Source organism: Thunnus maccoyii, chromosome 2 (genome assembly GCF_910596095.1).
Source record: "Thunnus maccoyii chromosome 2, fThuMac1.1, whole genome shotgun sequence".
Taxonomy (NCBI): Eukaryota; Metazoa; Chordata; class Actinopteri; order Scombriformes; family Scombridae; genus Thunnus; species Thunnus maccoyii.
This window is the reverse complement of record NC_056534.1, coordinates 3,659,184-3,676,236: the sequence shown is the minus strand read 5'-3', so window position 1 is coordinate 3,676,236 and position 17,053 is coordinate 3,659,184. Positions and strand designations below refer to the sequence as shown.

The 17,053-nt window shown below is 40.3% G+C and overlaps 1 long non-coding RNA gene across 1 annotated transcript; it reads right to left on the bottom strand.

Annotated features, from left to right (window-relative positions):
* Positions 1 to 8,726: 8,726 nt before the first annotated feature.
* Positions 8,727 to 10,843, bottom strand: LOC121885376. Its single transcript, XR_006092548.1, has 3 exons — positions 10,579 to 10,843; positions 9,533 to 9,607; positions 8,727 to 9,300 (listed from the first exon to the last, which is right to left on the bottom strand). It is a non-coding gene; the product is annotated as an uncharacterized LOC121885376 (long non-coding RNA).
* Positions 10,844 to 17,053: the final 6,210 nt, after the last annotated feature.

Below are 17,053 nucleotides of genomic sequence, written 5' to 3'. Positions count from 1 at the left end.
CATTAACAGATGGACTTTGCTCTGTTGTCATGGTGTTATAAATGTACAAATTTTTCATTTTTATTCTGCAATAATTTCAAAATAGTGTTAAAGACACCCTGTGGAGTTTTCGACCACTAGTAGTGCTGTAGAGCAATGTGTTGAAGAATGGGCCGCCCTTTTTTATGTGTATATTGTACCGTGCCATACCATTAAAGAGTTGATGAAATGTACTAGTGTGCCAACAAGTGGCAGAGAAGAAGACGAGTTAACTGATGTAAACAATGCAGTTTTAAGAATATTCATTTCAAATTTCAACATGTTTGTTAGACCTCAAGGATACAAACACTGAATGTAAACATAACTTACTCCACAAGGTACCTTTTAATTATTATGAATGGATAAAAGCATCAGTATATCTACAGATTAATATATACAAACTCTCTCACTTTACAGTCATTCCTCAATTAAGTCGTAAACTGTGAAACAGGTTTTGTTGGCGGTCAGTGGATTGGGAATTTGCTGCAGCTCCTCAACGGGCTGTTAGCACATTGAAGCGGCAGATTCCCAAGGCTTTTTGGTCGGGGCAATTAGCGTCCTAGGAGTCATGGAGGCAGAGGCATGTCCGCAAGGAGAGGAGAGTCCAGGTGAGCCTCCTCCTCGTGATCACTGGCATGTTAGAATCAGTTTAATTGGGCTCTGTTTGATTTTCACCGACGACAGCCACAGCTCCCCTCCACCGCCGCCGCCAAACACTCCCACAGACCAGCAGACAGGGAGAAATACACTCCTCCTCCTCCTCCTCCCCCAAACTTAATGGCAGAGCGGTGACTCGTCAGAGTTGACAGTGACCTCGCTGTCGGAGGGAGGCGAACGGCTCAGAAACTCCTTTGAAGTGTCAGCGACTCCCCTTTGGTCTGCTTCTTTAAAGAGCCACTTTTTTGTCTTTCTGGACGAGCAGCTTCAAAACAAATTGACACCTGCAGGCCTCTGAGCTGCTGCCTCGAACCACGAGGAGCTTTTCTGATGGCTTCAGTGGGATCATTAGTTTCTCTTAAAAGAACATTTTCATATATAGTAAATACGTTTGTGATTCTACACATTTTTCTATGTTGAGATCTGTTTATTCTGCTGTCCTCAAGAAACTGAAAATGCGCAGACTCCAAATCTCATGAATTCTAAATTCTAAAACACTGTTTTCGTGTTACAGCTCATTTCTGCAAATACCTCCATCCACATTAAAGCACCAAAACATAAAGGTAATGCTCCTACTGGGCATGTCCAGACGACAGACAAGCAAGTCAGCCACAGAAAAACAGCAAAGAAGAAACAATACATTATTTCCATTTCTGCAGTGACTTCCTATCATTTTGTTTATTATATAGTAGGGACATGGTCTGAGATTTAAGCAAATATTTCTTCTTTCTGTGATGCTAATATAGCAAAGCCAAAGGTCACAATGAGCTGATAATGTTATTATAATGGACAAACACCTCCTTTAGTTATGTGAAATGTTACTTAAGAAGGTGTAAAAGTTTTCATACATGCGTGTATATTGTGGTGAAATGTGATCTGACTGCTGGTCATGTGCACTTGGCTGTTAGCATCATTAGCTTAAGCTATATTTTATATCCGACCACAGCTAGTATATAAATGATAAGATGTGTCTGTGAGATATTGGTCAAGTCTGTAATTTATGCAGCTGCTAAATGAAAAAACATTATTATTGCATTTACTTGTCATATTAATGTTATTGTGCCACTAAAAGGTACCTACAGTTCTCATACCAGAGCTTCTCTCACACTATGATACACTACATGGGATAAAACTATCAACTGTTGCGCCCGATGTCGCGCCAGATGCCCATTCTCGGTCATTACATCTGTCGGGTTGGGCCATTATCAGGCTGATACTGTGTAGTCTGAACCTGGCATAAGTGTATATGAAAGTGTCCCATCTGGATTTAATGAGAAGACACACTTGAAATGACAAGTGTAAATAGAGCCTCAGACATCTGGGGGTGGCTTGGAGTAGTGCTTCAAAAGGAACCAGTTGAAGTGGTTCAGGTACCTGACCAAGTGTAGAGGTGGAGGTTTTCCTGTCCGACTGGTAAGAGAACCCAGGGCTGTCCCAGAACCCACTGGAGGGATTATGTGACGCACACTTTGCCTGGGAACACCCCTGGATCACCCAGGAAGAGCTCAAGGACTTCTGGGCAACACTGCTTAGCATGCAGCCACTTGGACCAGATGAGAGGTGGAAAATGGGTGTATGGATGCTTTATTTCTTCTCAGTGTTTCCCCAGATACTTCCCTACATGGACTTTACCTGAGTCATCTGTCATTGTGAGGCCTTCAGTATGTTTGCTTTAACTAACACCAGAAGAAAAACATTCAAATAGTTTCCTATTTAGCTCTTCTTTAATGCTACGAACACATCTTATCATGAAAGTGTTGAAAAATATACTTAGGAATTCATATTTTTCACTGTGAACCGTCAGATTCATTAGAAACAGCCCCTTAAAAACTTATGGAACCTCAGTTCAATTTAACATCATCCATGTTGTATCACTCATACTTTTTCTGTACTACATTTACTAAAATTTATATATTATTACTATGTTTTGTGAAGACTTTGGACACAGCTGATGTTGCCTTCCAGCTCTCAGGAAGTGCAGCACAGAAAACAAAGTACAGAGCTCCAGAGATGTAAATTAGCACTTTTATAAACTTTTTAAATCCATCCAATGACTGTCCAACTTATGGTCATTATTATTTCCATGGCTGCACTGCCGCTAATTGGAGTGGTTTGTTTCCATAAAGTGATGATAAAAAGAGCCGGGGCTGGTGGAGGTGTGCTACCAACTCATCGATGCGTCATGCTCGCTGGACATTTTTCCATTTAAAGAGGCCAATTAGGCCTGCAGACCTCCCCGCTCATCACATGCCGATCGGGTCGAGGGCACAAACAAACACACCCAGGACCCTATTATCCTCCTGCACTCTCCAAAGGCAGTCAAGCAATTTCTGCCCTTAAAGTGATACTCCACCCAAAATCTTTTGAGTATTAAACACTCAACTTCTGAAGACTTTAAAGATGGCTGTAAAATGTTTGTAGTTTCCTTCAAAGCAGGCAGCTATAATCAGCCTGGATTCATGTTGGTTTCAATGGATTCCAGTACCACTCCTGCTGCATAATCTGCTTTCTACTTCTCTGCTCTGATCCATAAGTATGTTCCAAATTTGTAACATGGCTAAAGACAAGGTTTCTGTCTCAATCCACACATATGACCCTGCAAAATCTGCTGCTGTAGCAGGCACGTGCTGGTTATAGCGTTCACCTCCTGCTCTTCCATTGGTCAGAACTGTCAGATTTCCATCATTGGCAAAGCTGATGAACATGTTTATTGATTGTACTTTGATTTGAGTTCCTGTTGTAGTTCTCTGAGTCGCTCTCAAGCACAAGTCAATAAGTGCGTTTCCTTCCACCTGTGTTTATGCAGAACCTGCCAGTAATCTGGAAAAGTCAAATCCAAGTTTTGAAAAGTTGGTGTATCAATAAAAACAAAATGCGACAACAGACTAAACAAATAAATCATTTAAGCATGAGAAATGTCACTCAAGATTTCGTTCCACTGAAGATCTGAGACGTCAGATGTGTGTGGAGCAATGACTTGTTTCTCAAATTAATACTTCAAGCAAACATAAAAGCCATAGCCATGCTGATTTACTGGAAATTCAGTTAAAATTTGCACTACATTTGAATATAAACTTGGGTAATAAGACACAAAACCCCAGACACAAGTCGGCCAGTTTTCCTGATCCACGTGATACTTTTAGCTTTTCCTTATCATGGATCAACTTATTGAATTCTACTCTAAACTGGTCCTGATGCAGGACCATTGCTTTATTACACTGGTTATAAACTCCAACAGATTCTTAGATTAAGGGAAGTTTTAAAAAGTACATTATGCACTGATTGTTTGATGACGGAGGTGGCTTCACTGCATTTGTGCTTTAACTTTACCATCATTTCATAAATGTAGATAATACAATCAATAAATGTAGCTGCTGTGAATCTGTACATAGAAACACATAAATTTCAAAGTAACCACTGTGTTGGGTAGTAGGATTGTCTGACAACAAAAGTATCGCAACCCTTAGCATCCAACTGCCTTGATTGGTTGGGTTGAGAAAGAAAGAGGGAGGGGGGAGAGGCAAGGCACGTTTATTTATATAGCACATTTCAAAAACAAGGCAATTCAAAATGTTTTACATAGAAGGCATCAAGACAGAATATAAGAGCAACACAAGGCTATGTAAAAAGACATTTAAATACAGTTAAAAAGTGTTATATTTGGAAATAAAAAAAGAAGCTAAAATAGTATAAGACAGATAAAACAGGAGAATAAAAGTTGCAGTGCAGACAAGGTATTAACCCTCAAATTTGGTTTAATAAAAGGCAAACAGAAAACTCTTCACCTGTGATTTTAAAGAACAGAGAGTTGCAGCAGACCTGCAGTTTTCTGGGAGTTTGTTCCAGATATGTGGAGCATAAAAACTGAACGCTGCTTCTCCAGGTTTAGTTTTGACTCTGGGGACAGAAAGCAGACCTGATCCAGACCACCTGAGAGGTCTGGATGGTTCATAATGTAGCAGCAGATCAGAAATGTATTTTGGTCCTAAACAATTCAGTGCTTTATAAACCAACAGCAGTATTTTAAAATCAATTCTTTGACAGACAGGAAGCCAGTGATCGATTTTTTGGACAAGTTTTTCCAAATCCTGCTGAGACCTTTAATTCTTGATATATTCTTCAGGTGATAGTAGGCTGACTTTGTAATTGTTTTAATGTGGCTATTGAAATTCTGGTCTGAGTCCATGACTACACCAAGTTTTCTGGCTTGGTTTGCAGTTTTTAACATTATTGATTGAAGCTGAGTGCTGACTTTTAAACATTCTTTCTTGGCTCCAAAAACAATTACTTCAGTTTTATCTTTGTTCAATTGAAGAAAATTCTGGCACATCCAATCATTGATTTGTTCAGTGCACTTACTCAGTGCTTGTATTGGACCATAGTCCCCTGGTGATATAGTTATGTAAATCTGTGTGTCATCTGCATAATTATGGTGACATATTTTGTTGTTTTCCGTAATCTGAGCCAGTGGGAGCATGTAGATGTTGAACAGAAGAGGCCCCAGAATGGAGCCTTGGGGAACTCCGCATGTCATTTTTGTCTGCTCATATGTGTAATTACCTATAGACACAAAGTAGTCCCTGTCCTTTAAGTAGGAAAGGGGAGAGGGACACAGAGAAGCACAATAATAACAATAATAATAATAGAAATATGACTAATATAAGCGCACATTCCCAGTAGATTACCTATATAGATTACCACGCACAAGATAATACTACTGTTTACCTTGTGATCGATGAGATGGAGGATAAAATGATCACTGTGGAATACCCGAGTTGTAAAATCTTGTCTCATAGGACTGTAAACCACAGTACAGTGGCTTGAGGTCTAATAAGTGCTTAAAGCCATGGATTTCTTACTCAAGCTTGTCTTCTTGGACTGTATTTCATCATTGCACCAGTAACTCGAGCAACACATCCACATCAACACAGCCTCTTTGTGCTTCTTTTATGTAATGTAGTGCTATCTTAGGACATCAGTGTTGTGAAGAAATGCATAAATGTAACATGAGAGAACTAAAAAGTATTGCAGGAGAATGCAAAGGTATTTCCAAAAAATGAAATTCCTGCAGTAGACATGTGACCAAAGCAGGAAACCAGAGAGAGAAAGAAAGTTATTCTGAGTGAATTTCAGACTTTAACCCCCTCCCTCCCTCCTCTCCCTCCCTCTCTGTGTTTTGGAATCTGCCCTAAATGAAAGCACATAGTTGTGCTGGGGACCCGGGGGCCAGGCAGGCTGGGCATCGGGGTGTTTCGTGCCGCCCCGTCAGTTGGTGTTCATGAATTGGTTTGAAGGCAGATCAAAGGAGTTTCTCTCCCAGAGCTGGACAGACGGGCTCCTTCCCCTCAGCTGACGATCGAACCGTCAGGCGGAGCTGAACGTCCTGTCTGTCCGCTACACCACTGGGATAACTGCTGGACATGGACATGGGAACGATTTGGTTCACTCTGACCTTCTCCTCATGATGGGTGATGGCTGGGTAGCTGGACATATAGTACTATAGTTTATATTTGGACATATTATATTGTTTGGTGGGTGAGTCCCTTTTGGAGGCATCATCTTGTTTTCAACAGAGTTCTGACAAGACTTTACTTTTCTATTCTGTATTGCTGACAGTGCATGAATAAAAACAAGGAATGAATTAAATATAATACAAAAAAATCAATGAATAAGACAAACAACAACAATTTTACAATGAAGAGCCACTTGATTTCAATAATCCAAATGTTTAAAATTGTGTTGGATTTCATCAGGAAGGTTATTTGTTTTTTCTATTATTGTTGAGAGAGAACATCAATATGAGTGAGGAATGTTAGACGTTAATGTATGAATTATGTGTTTGTTTAGACCTGCACAGTGTACATAAATATGTAAGATAACAACATCTTACACAGGGGTTATTTCGGCTGCATTGATTAGTATTCAACTCACAAATCACCAAGTTTAACTTCTCAAACTACTTGAGACTTCAGTCAAATCCAAACTTTCTCATGTGCAGCAAAAAAAACACACGAGCCCAGACTTTTATTTAGTTAACACAATGACACATTAGTCGAGTCAGTAAACATGATGTAATGATGTCATCACGGAGGATTTCTGGGTATTGTAGTTCACGCTTTTCAAACCGCTCCCTCTCGCTGCCATTTGGGGCCACCAGCATGCAAACTCTCTCTCTCTCTCTCTTTCTGTCTCTGTCTTGCTCCCTCGCCCGGCCCTCCTGCAGCCTCGCACCACTCCAGTCCCGCCGTATCATCCTCTCACACACACGCCGCATCATAATTAGGCCATGTACCGAGTTCCCCGATAACGCGTACAGTTTATTTTCTGTCTTAATTCCTTATCAGATGCATCGATCGAGCGGCGCGTTGACTGATCTGGGGCGGCTGTCTGGAGAGCAGCGATAAGCCACATGTGTGTGTGTGTGTGTGTTCAGCCTCTGTAGGGTGGAGGAGGGTGTGTGTGTGTGTGTGTGTTCAGCCTCTGTAGGGTGGAGGAGGGTGTTTGTGTGCAGCAGCTTGGGTTTACCACCTAGCTTCACAGCCTCAGCTTTTTTTAACAAGGCTGACACGTCGACGCCTGACAGGCTAAAGACCAATAAACACTCCAGAAGAAGAGATGTTTGGACAGTCTGAAATTGCTGAAAAGCTACCATCCAACATTCAGACAGGATGTGATACACAAATTCAGTATCTAAATGTTGCTTTTTCTCATCATTTGCTTTACTACATATCATTTTTTCTACAAAACCTTTTTTTTTTTTGGTTTAACAAAAGAAGCAAAAGTTCTAAAACGTTGTTCATATCATATCACATGATCTTCATCAGCAGATGTACTTTGCGGGAGACTCTCGAGGGACCGCTACACCCTGGAAGACGAGAGGTACATGAACGACAGAGATAAGTGAAGCCGTCAGTAAGCTATTGTTCGGTTGTCTCGCTACCTCGTTTACGTGTACTGTGAGAGGGTAATTAATGAAGTTCAAAGTGCAAACTGTCCATGAAAATTTTGTAAAATTCTTTACAGCAAAGGGAAAACTGGATACGAGAAATACCTGCATACTGAATCAGAGCTCCCTTTTCTTTATTTGCGACGTGTCGACCAACTACAACGCAAATACTGAGAGAGGAAATGAGGAATATACTTTATATAGTCAAATGACCAGTGACACTACAATCATCACATTCATGTGTCAAGACACCAAAGGTCAAATAAATATGACAGAAGATCTTGATGCAAATTGTGTGCAAATTTTCCATCAATAAGTCACAAATAAAAGCTCATTTATCAACCTGATGCATTTCTTATCTCTATTTCCCATTCCAAGTTTTTCTTCAAATAATTTCCTCAATATTACTGAACAAAGAAACGTGATCATGACGATCAGATAGGTTTATGTTATAACAACTGGTTTCAATGTTCTCAACTTAATTTCTTAAAAATCATGAATTGTCCGCTAAAAATACTCAATACCCATGAGGCTCGGCCACCGTTCCTATGGAGACAAAGCCGGTCAGAGGAACAAATTTAGCACTCTGTGATGTGGCTGATTCTTGTCAAAATGCACGTTGGGATTCATAGTTTATTAATTAGTAGTTAATGTACTCAGTCTTGTTTCTTCTGTGTTTTAATAAACAACCAGAAATTTTATAATAGGAGCTACAAGCTTTTCACAAAATGCATTTTTTGACCTTGGAAATAGTAGTTTGACAAAACAATTCTAACTCAGGGTTCAGTTATTGGGCTCAAGTAGGTTCAGTTGAAGATGACAGTGTGATGGCGTAAAGCTCCGGAAAAAATGGCAGGTGGACTTTCGAATGTTATCACTCGATTGAATGGGTGTATCAGTGGTTATAAGCTTCATAGATATGGGTTAGAAGGGGCCTGCTACACCTACTAGTAGGTGCATATCAAACCATTGGAATAGGACCGTGGTGCCTACCAAAGTGGTGCCTACCAAAGTTATGCTACAAAATAATTACGTTTTATGATGTGATAACTCTGTGGTTAAGGTCTGGTTAGGTTTAGGCACAAAAACCATTTGGTTAGGGTTGGGGAAAGATCATGGTTTGGGTAAAAATAATCACTTGAAACATGTTTAAACATGGCAACCGTTGGTTACGAATGCAATAAAATATAATAAAAACTCCTATCTAGCATCTTCCCAACCCGCCTGCTGCTAACAGGGGAAAAATCATCTTATCAAGTCATTTTATATTGACGTCATCTGAACTACGTCACTTCCCCAGGTCATAATTACTGAAGCTGTTAGATGGTGTCTGTAACTCAAAGGTGACGTCCACCTTACCAACGGACGCTAACGTTCATCTGAACCTACTGGTAGGTGCAGCTGATCATTGATAACATCCACTCAATCAAGTGATAACATTCAAAACAAGTTTTTGTGAATCTTTTTTTTCCCAACTTGGTCAACAGTCCTCCTTCTTCCTCCATCTGTGTTCACTTCTGCATTGAAGCATCAGAGTTGAACTTTCAGAGAAGAGTCCTGGATCCAGTTCTGAACAACAGGAAGTTGTTTTCAGATTAACCTCACAGTTAATATTAATCACGTTCCTGGAGATGCAGCTACCGGCGACCCTGCTGGTAACCTGCAGCTTTAACTTTATCCTAATGACAAAAGCAAACAGCATTGGTAAATACAAACCTAGACTCGTTGGCGACCTGTGTATTTGTATACAGTATGTACATATGGAAATGACTTAACCTTAAACAACAATGTAAAACCTGTGTGAAATGTTCACGCTTAGAAAGTTGACATATAACAGGATATAAGTTAATTTTCTCAAGTTTGCATAAAAAAAAACAAGTGTTTCAGTAACTGATTACGACAAAACTTCACCTGTATGCAGTCACAAACACACAAAGTAGATGTATGAAGAGGAAACTGAGCTCTGTTAAGACTCTTTGTGGTTCTCTAGGGGAAGGAGGAAGAAACACACGTCCACTTAACCTGGTTATCCAGTTAAAAAACATAATAAAGAAACAGGATTCTTTTCTAAACTAACTTACACTCATGAATCTTTTAGTGTAGGGCCTTAGACTTCTCTTTTGTTCCAGTTATAGGGTGTACCACGTACAATATTTATAATAATGAAATAGTGATATACATAAACACAAGTAGGGGAAAAGGACCTTCAGGTGGTCCCACAGGGGCATCGCTAGGCCTATTTTAGGGGGGCTTTTGACAGTTCAGACAAATATAAATTTAAACTGGTTGATCACTCATTAAGCTTTGAGTTTAATAAAATAACATGTTACTGAAAACAGACGAGGAGAGGGAGAGGAGGAAGATGAAGGAGACTGACAGGGCTGATGGAGGTTAGTGATCAAGAAGAAAGCGAGTGCAAGTTGTTTAAGCTTTTAGTTAAAACTAATACTGAATTTCATGACATAGGTCTATTACTCATACAAGGCATAAACTAGTCTAAATGATTTTATGACATTTTTAGTTTTAGAGGTTCACACATCAAACATCAGTCTGTGAATCAGTAACATACTTAGGACCTGCAACATATCTAAGAGAGAGGAGATAGCATTCATTGACTTCAGTACCTTTGCTTGATCTTAGTCTGTTGTAAGTGGATGGAAAGCATTTAAGTCATATTAGATCCGTGCCGAATACAAACTATGAAGGGACAGATCTATTGCGTTGATTTCACACCTGTTGCTACTCTAAAAATCATGACAAACAGACATTTTGGGGCCATTTAAAAAAAAAAAAGTCTTAGCCCCCCTAACCATGATTCTCTAGTGACGTCCCTGTTGGTTCCAAATCAACTAATGTAACAGAGCATAAATCTGCTGGAAAAACAAACAAATGTGGAAAAAGAAAGTCTATCTACTCCGTCTAAGCCTGAAACAAACCACAGAGGGCGGCACTCTTACCTGCTCACTTCTCCCAGTAACTGACAACGAACCAAAGGAAAGTTTTCAAAGTTAACTCGCTGAAACAAACAGTCTGAGTCTCAACGGACGACGAGAATAGAGAGAAGGAACCAGCATACACAACAACAGGCTTTTAAACAGAAAAGTAGATCAGCAGATAAAGTCTTACAGTCCATGTTTACTATCTGGTGCAAGTTTTCCAGTCACATGTAAAGCACTTGTTAGAAAGGTTCTGTATATATAAATCATTGATTGACAGCAGTGCTAGGAAGCAGTTTTTTTAATATCCTGCACACACACACTAGGACACATGTATGTGCACACATGTGGGTGATGTGATACATCAATGAAATCTATAAAAACCATTAAAGCTTCATCTGATCAATTACCTGAACGATCAACGATCCGGCTGTCGGACAATCGATTGAATATCTGCCATACTGGTCAGAAGCAGTTCCTCGAGTGGATTTCCTACATGGCTGCTGTCAAAAGATGTGTTATAAACCGTTGTGAGCTTGTTTCAATGTTACTGGGGTTTATTATATTCAACAACTGTAGTCTGACTGAGGCTGCTGTGAAGAAACATAAAGTTTATTTCTGTTTTCTTCTTATGTTCCAGTTCATTCATTGAATAAACTTTACTGGTTTTGTCACCGGGGTTCCATACTTTCATTCAGTGTGAGCTCCTCGTCGTGGTCGGTCAGTTGACCTGACAGTGTGAGCATAAATATCACAGGTTCTGTTTGTGCAGAAAGGCAGATTAAAACATGTGGTCTGATCTCAGGAGCTCAAACTTCTGTCATTCAGGCCTGTGAGACTGAATCTGTGTTTACCGGAGCTTTCTCTCTCCCTCAGTGTGTCTTCATGTGTTGTGACCTGCCTGTAGACCAGCCTGAGAAAAGCCTTCGTCCCCCCCGAGGGGGAGGGAGATGAGGGGTGCACCGCGGCCTGTGGGCTAACGGCTGTGAATGGACTCCCATTAGGACTCTGTTATTGGGACTCCTTCATTAACATCTCTGCCTATTGTCTTCTCAAACAATGGCAACAAACAAAACATTAACATGGAAATGGGTGAAATGTACCTAATTAGTTTTCTCTGCTGGCATTGTTTAGCAGAGTAAAGATAGAGCCTGCGTGAGCTCTGACGCCCCACAGCAGTGGATTCTGGGAATTCAGCAGGGAGAAATGTAGTTATTGTTGCGTCCATGTTGAAATGTCAATCAAGAAATTGACACGAGCCATCCAGGTACGTAACACCAGCAGCTGATACTCTTGAACAGAAGGAGGTAAAATCCACAAATCACCAAAACAGGAAGTAAGTGCTAAGAAGGTTAAAGGTTAGAGCCACAGTTTTTTTATTTTTAACTGTTATACAGCAGTAGGTTGCAACTTCAAAAGTATTTTTGTGATGTCACAGATGAATAATATCTCCTCAGGATGACAAAATGTTTGCCTGCTGCAAAACCAACATTTAATCCAATAAAACAATCTTAATGCTACATATACAGTATCAGCATTAAACACAGTATACCAAACAATATGACAATATGATACAACATAGTCTGGAATTGTTTTCTTCAGTTATCAACATGACTACACTGACATAGCACAGAGTCGCTACTCGTGACAAATATGACATTTTTTTTTAAAGTTGCTTCTGTTGGTTGAAAACTGCATTTGAACTTTTGATGGAGAAGCTGTCTGAGTCCAGTCCAAACCTTCCTGCCACAACAGATCAATACAATTCTAATAGGACACTGCACAATATTATAAGAAACCACCTGGAAAGCTTGCACCAGTCACAATAATCTAAAAAGAAAAAATATATCACGGGTGACAGGGAGCGGGAGTGTTGAGGTGTAATGCAACAGAAACAAATATATCTTGCGACTAGGCATGCACGATATTGGATTTTTTGCCGATATCCGATATGCCGATATTTCCAACTCATTGTGGCCGATTGCTGATACCGATATATGCACATATTTTTTGCCAGCTGGCTGAGGAGACTATTATGCATGCAAGCATAGATTGTACTAAGTATGATCAAGAAAGACAATATATGAAGGAAGAACTCAGGATGACTGGATTCAGGAGCTCAGCATTAAAACTTTAATGAACCTGCCAAGTGGGAGCAGCAGCAGAGTTTTCATTGAGTTTATTAGACAGACAGGATTAATGTGTAGGATTTAATCGCAGGTCCACACTCCGGAGCAGAAGGTGGCGGTAATGCACCTAATACGCTGGTTGACAACCGCCGTCATAAACCAAAAAGAAGTTTTTTGTTGTTTTTTTTTTTTTTTTTTTTGCACAGAGTGGTACATCCTGTCAGCCAAAGTGTTTCCTATCTGTGCAGCTGAACATAGCAGCTCCTCGACGGACTGTTTCACGCCGATGGTCCCGGTGTTTCCTCCACCGGCTGCACTTCACTCAGCTGCCCGTCAGACCCGCTGCTTCTTCCTACTTTAACCTGAATAACAAACCGGTGCTCCGGTTGGATCCACACGGAGAGCCAAGGCTAACGTTAGCTGGGAGGCTAGCGGAGCGTGACCAGAGGGAAGCACAGTCAGCTAGCCTCCCAGCTAACGTTAGCCCTGGCTCTCCACGTGGATCCAACCGGAGCACCGGTTTGTTATTCAGCTTAAAATGGTTGCGTAGGAGAAGGCGACATATCGGCCTCTCATAATCGACAGAATTTGCCGATATTTCATTTTAGAGCTTTTATCGCCCGATACCGATGACGAGCCGATAATATCGTGCATCCCTACTTGCAACAATAGAAATCACGATGCGCCAGTCAGCTGGAGGTGGGAGTGTTGCAACAGCCTTACAGCGGCTACGTTAAAAACACACGTGAAGATACAATCTGCTGCTGGATGACAGATTAAAAATAATACTTTGATATTCTGATAAAAGTAGGGAATGTTATGTGACTGAATCACGGAGTCAGTGCTCCGAGTGCTGAGGTCACAGATGAGACCTTTAACTATGTGTCAAATAATTACATATTCTAAGGTTTGCACAAGTTATATTTATTGATATTTATATTATATCTCTGTCTTCATGGAGTTAAGTCTGAGGTAAGTGCTTCTCCTCTGCAACAGGTTTTGTTTTCAGCCCCTGACGATGAAGGTTAGGAAGGTAAGCTTGATCGTGGATCAGCGCCTCCGGGTGACTCGCACTGCAGCCACATGCCTGCTGCTGAGCTGCACTGAAGAGCAGGATTATGCCTGTTCACGGGCTTTACTGGGCTTTAATCTTTAATCCAAAACCATAATATACACACTGCACCTTCAGTGGCTGTCTCTCATCGACACATAAGATCAAACCGTCGCACAAACACTTGGGTGTCAGAGGCCACTCAAACAAAAGCTGTTTGTTTTAAGTCCCCAGAGCCCGACGCCGGTTTAATTGTGTGAGTATGAAGTGAGCAAAGATATGAAGCCTGCAGGGATCACGAGTGTTTCATATGAACACAGGTGGAAAAATACTCACAATCACAGGTTTTACAGGACAACAGCAGAAGATCACGACTGTTCAAATCAGTATTAACACTCAAGATAAAACACTAAGGTTTAATTAATGTGTCAGTCTTTGACCTGGACAGTCTTTGTCTGAAACTCTACTGCAAAATTCACTCATGTTCTGTTATTTGTGCAGCCTGACTGATAAATTGCCAGCAGCTGTTTTTCATCTGTCTATTGTTCTGTCCAAGTTTGAACATTTCACTTTATAAATGTATATACAAAGTTAACATGCAGCCTGCAAAATGAGCCACGCTGAAACCTGCCTCTAAGAAACAAAGTCCTGGTAAGTCAAGTGGAATCCTCTCTTCACCGTCTTTTCTCCTCTAAAGATGTTTTTTTTTTTTTTTAGAACAACAACAATCGTAACACTCACAGAGTGAAAGCTGCCGTGAAGAGTCAGCTTGAAAACACAAGCGAGATAATGGAGACTGATGGGAAGTTAACGATGAGCGTCCGCCATGTTAAAGTCACTGTGTCACAATGGAGGGAGGTTACAGAGGTGACAGGTCAGGGTTTCCTTGTCACAGTTTATTGTTTAGAGACAAGTCACAGCCTCACCGCTAATTATCAGGCTGACAGCTGGAAAAAAAACAGCTGCTAGTCTCAGTACAGCCGCTAATTTATCAGTCAGGCTGCACGAATAACAGAAACAGAATAACAGGAGAAGTTGTGGAGGTTTATTTGATGTGTGTTGTTTATTCAGACTGTGACAGTGGTGGTGAAGTACTTGTGCTTTACTTTATACTTCCACTCCACCACATTTCAGAGGGAAATATTGTACTTTCTACTCCACTACATTTATTTGACAGCTTTAGTTACTTTTCAGATGAAGATTTGACACAATGGATAATATAACAAGCTTTTAAAATACAACACATTGTTAAAGATGAAACCAGTGGTTTCCAACCTTTTTGGCTTTTGACGTCTTACAAAAAGCAGTGTGTAGTCGGGGTCACATTTCACATGTCTATGAGTTGTTAACAGCTCCACCAAATAGTGATTTTTCCCTCTAAACTTCTCACATGCTTTCATTTCAATAAATGTTCAAATGATCCAATATTTCAGCAAAAATCAAAGATTAGAGGAAAAGTCCAAAAACTGAAAACAGATTTGTGTATCAGAACTTTGTTTTTTCTTCTTTCCTCTCCCATTAATCATCTCACCACCCCTCAGATTTATCTGCTGACCCTTTGGAAGGCCCGACCCCTAGGTTGGGAACCACTGGACTAAACTAGCTAACTGTATATAAAGTAGTGTAAACTAGCTCCACCTCCAGCAGCTACAACAGTAACATGCTGCTCTAACACTGATGCTTCACTATTAATAATCTAATGATGTCATATATAATAATATATCAGTCAGAGGGACCAAACCACTACTTTTACTGCAATACTTTAACTACATCAAGCTCATAATACTTATGTACTTTTACTGCAATACTTTAACTACATCAAGCTCATAATACTTATGTACTTTTACTGCAATACTTTAACTACATCAAGCTCATAATACTTATGTACTTTTACTGCAATACTTTAACTACATCAAACTCATAATACTTATGTACTTTTACTGCAATACTTTAACTACATCAAACTCATAATACTTATGTACTTTTACTGCAATACTTTAACTACATCAAGCTCATAATACTTATGTACTTTTACTGCAATACTTTAACTACATCAAGCTCATAATATTTATGTACTTTTACTGTACAGGATTTTTCATGCAGGACTTTTACTTGTAATAGAGTATTTTTACATTGTTGTATTGTTTTTACTGTTTGGAGCCGTTTCTAAACAAACTAACGTGACCAAACTCTTCATGATGAAGGAACATGTCACCCAGTGCAGCGGTGTGACTCACTGACGTGTTTTTAATAGTTCCTGGACAACAACGGAGGTCTACGGCACAGAGGAATAAGATATATCAGGCTTTGGATACACACATAATACGTCATAGATCAGTTCATTGTTGGTTTGGCTCTGCTCATGAGATTTGTTGACAGTAAGAAAAATACAGAAAATCATCAGCTTTATCCTTTAAATGTCACACATTTACCCTACAAGCAGGATTTGTGACATCACAACTAGTTTGGAGCCAATCGAGGTCCAGTATTCAACTTACACAAGTGTGATGTTGAAACTTGAAGCCTGCAGTGCACAAACACTGAGAATGAACGTGTGAAGTAGTGAAGTAGGAGACATCTTGTGTCCAGCAGGAAAACTTTAGAAATAAACAATATTTACATGTTCCTAGATCGTTGATTTTTCAATTAGGGAGAAGAAGGTGACGTCATTTAACAAACCATATCAGACACAAATTATTATTCAAAGCAGAAGTGTTTTTATATGCCTTAAAAATGCCTGGAGGGGATCTTTAAGTCTCCATTTAATGGATTCATGTAAGAATAAGAGGCATGTTTTCCTGTGGAGTGGGGGGGGGGGGGGGTGAGTTGCTTGATTGACAGGTGTCTGAACCAATCACAGCTACAGTTTCCTCCCCTTTGAGCCAGATTGAGTTTTTCTGGCACCAAGATGGCAGCAGCACTTCAAAACAAACGCTTCAGAAACACACACACACACACACACACACACACACACACACACACAGTTTACCAGAATGACATCATTTCACTTCCTCCATCAACAGTCTCTCCATGTTCATCAAAGCCTTTTTTTTGGTCGTCTCCGCCTCCTTGCTCTCAGGGACGCTAGCTCCTCGGGAGAAGGTTGGGGGAATTTCCCAGCTTGCCTCTGTGCTGCCAGCCTGAGGTTAATAGGTGTTCAACCCTCCTATTATCCAGGAGCGTTTGTGAATTACCAGCCGAGTGATGTTTACCACTGATATCATATATATGCTAATGTGGGCGCTTAATTGGAGGGGAGGGGCGGCTGGGCGGGAGGGCGCGGGGTTGCGATCATGTGTAAAATTGATTTGTGAGG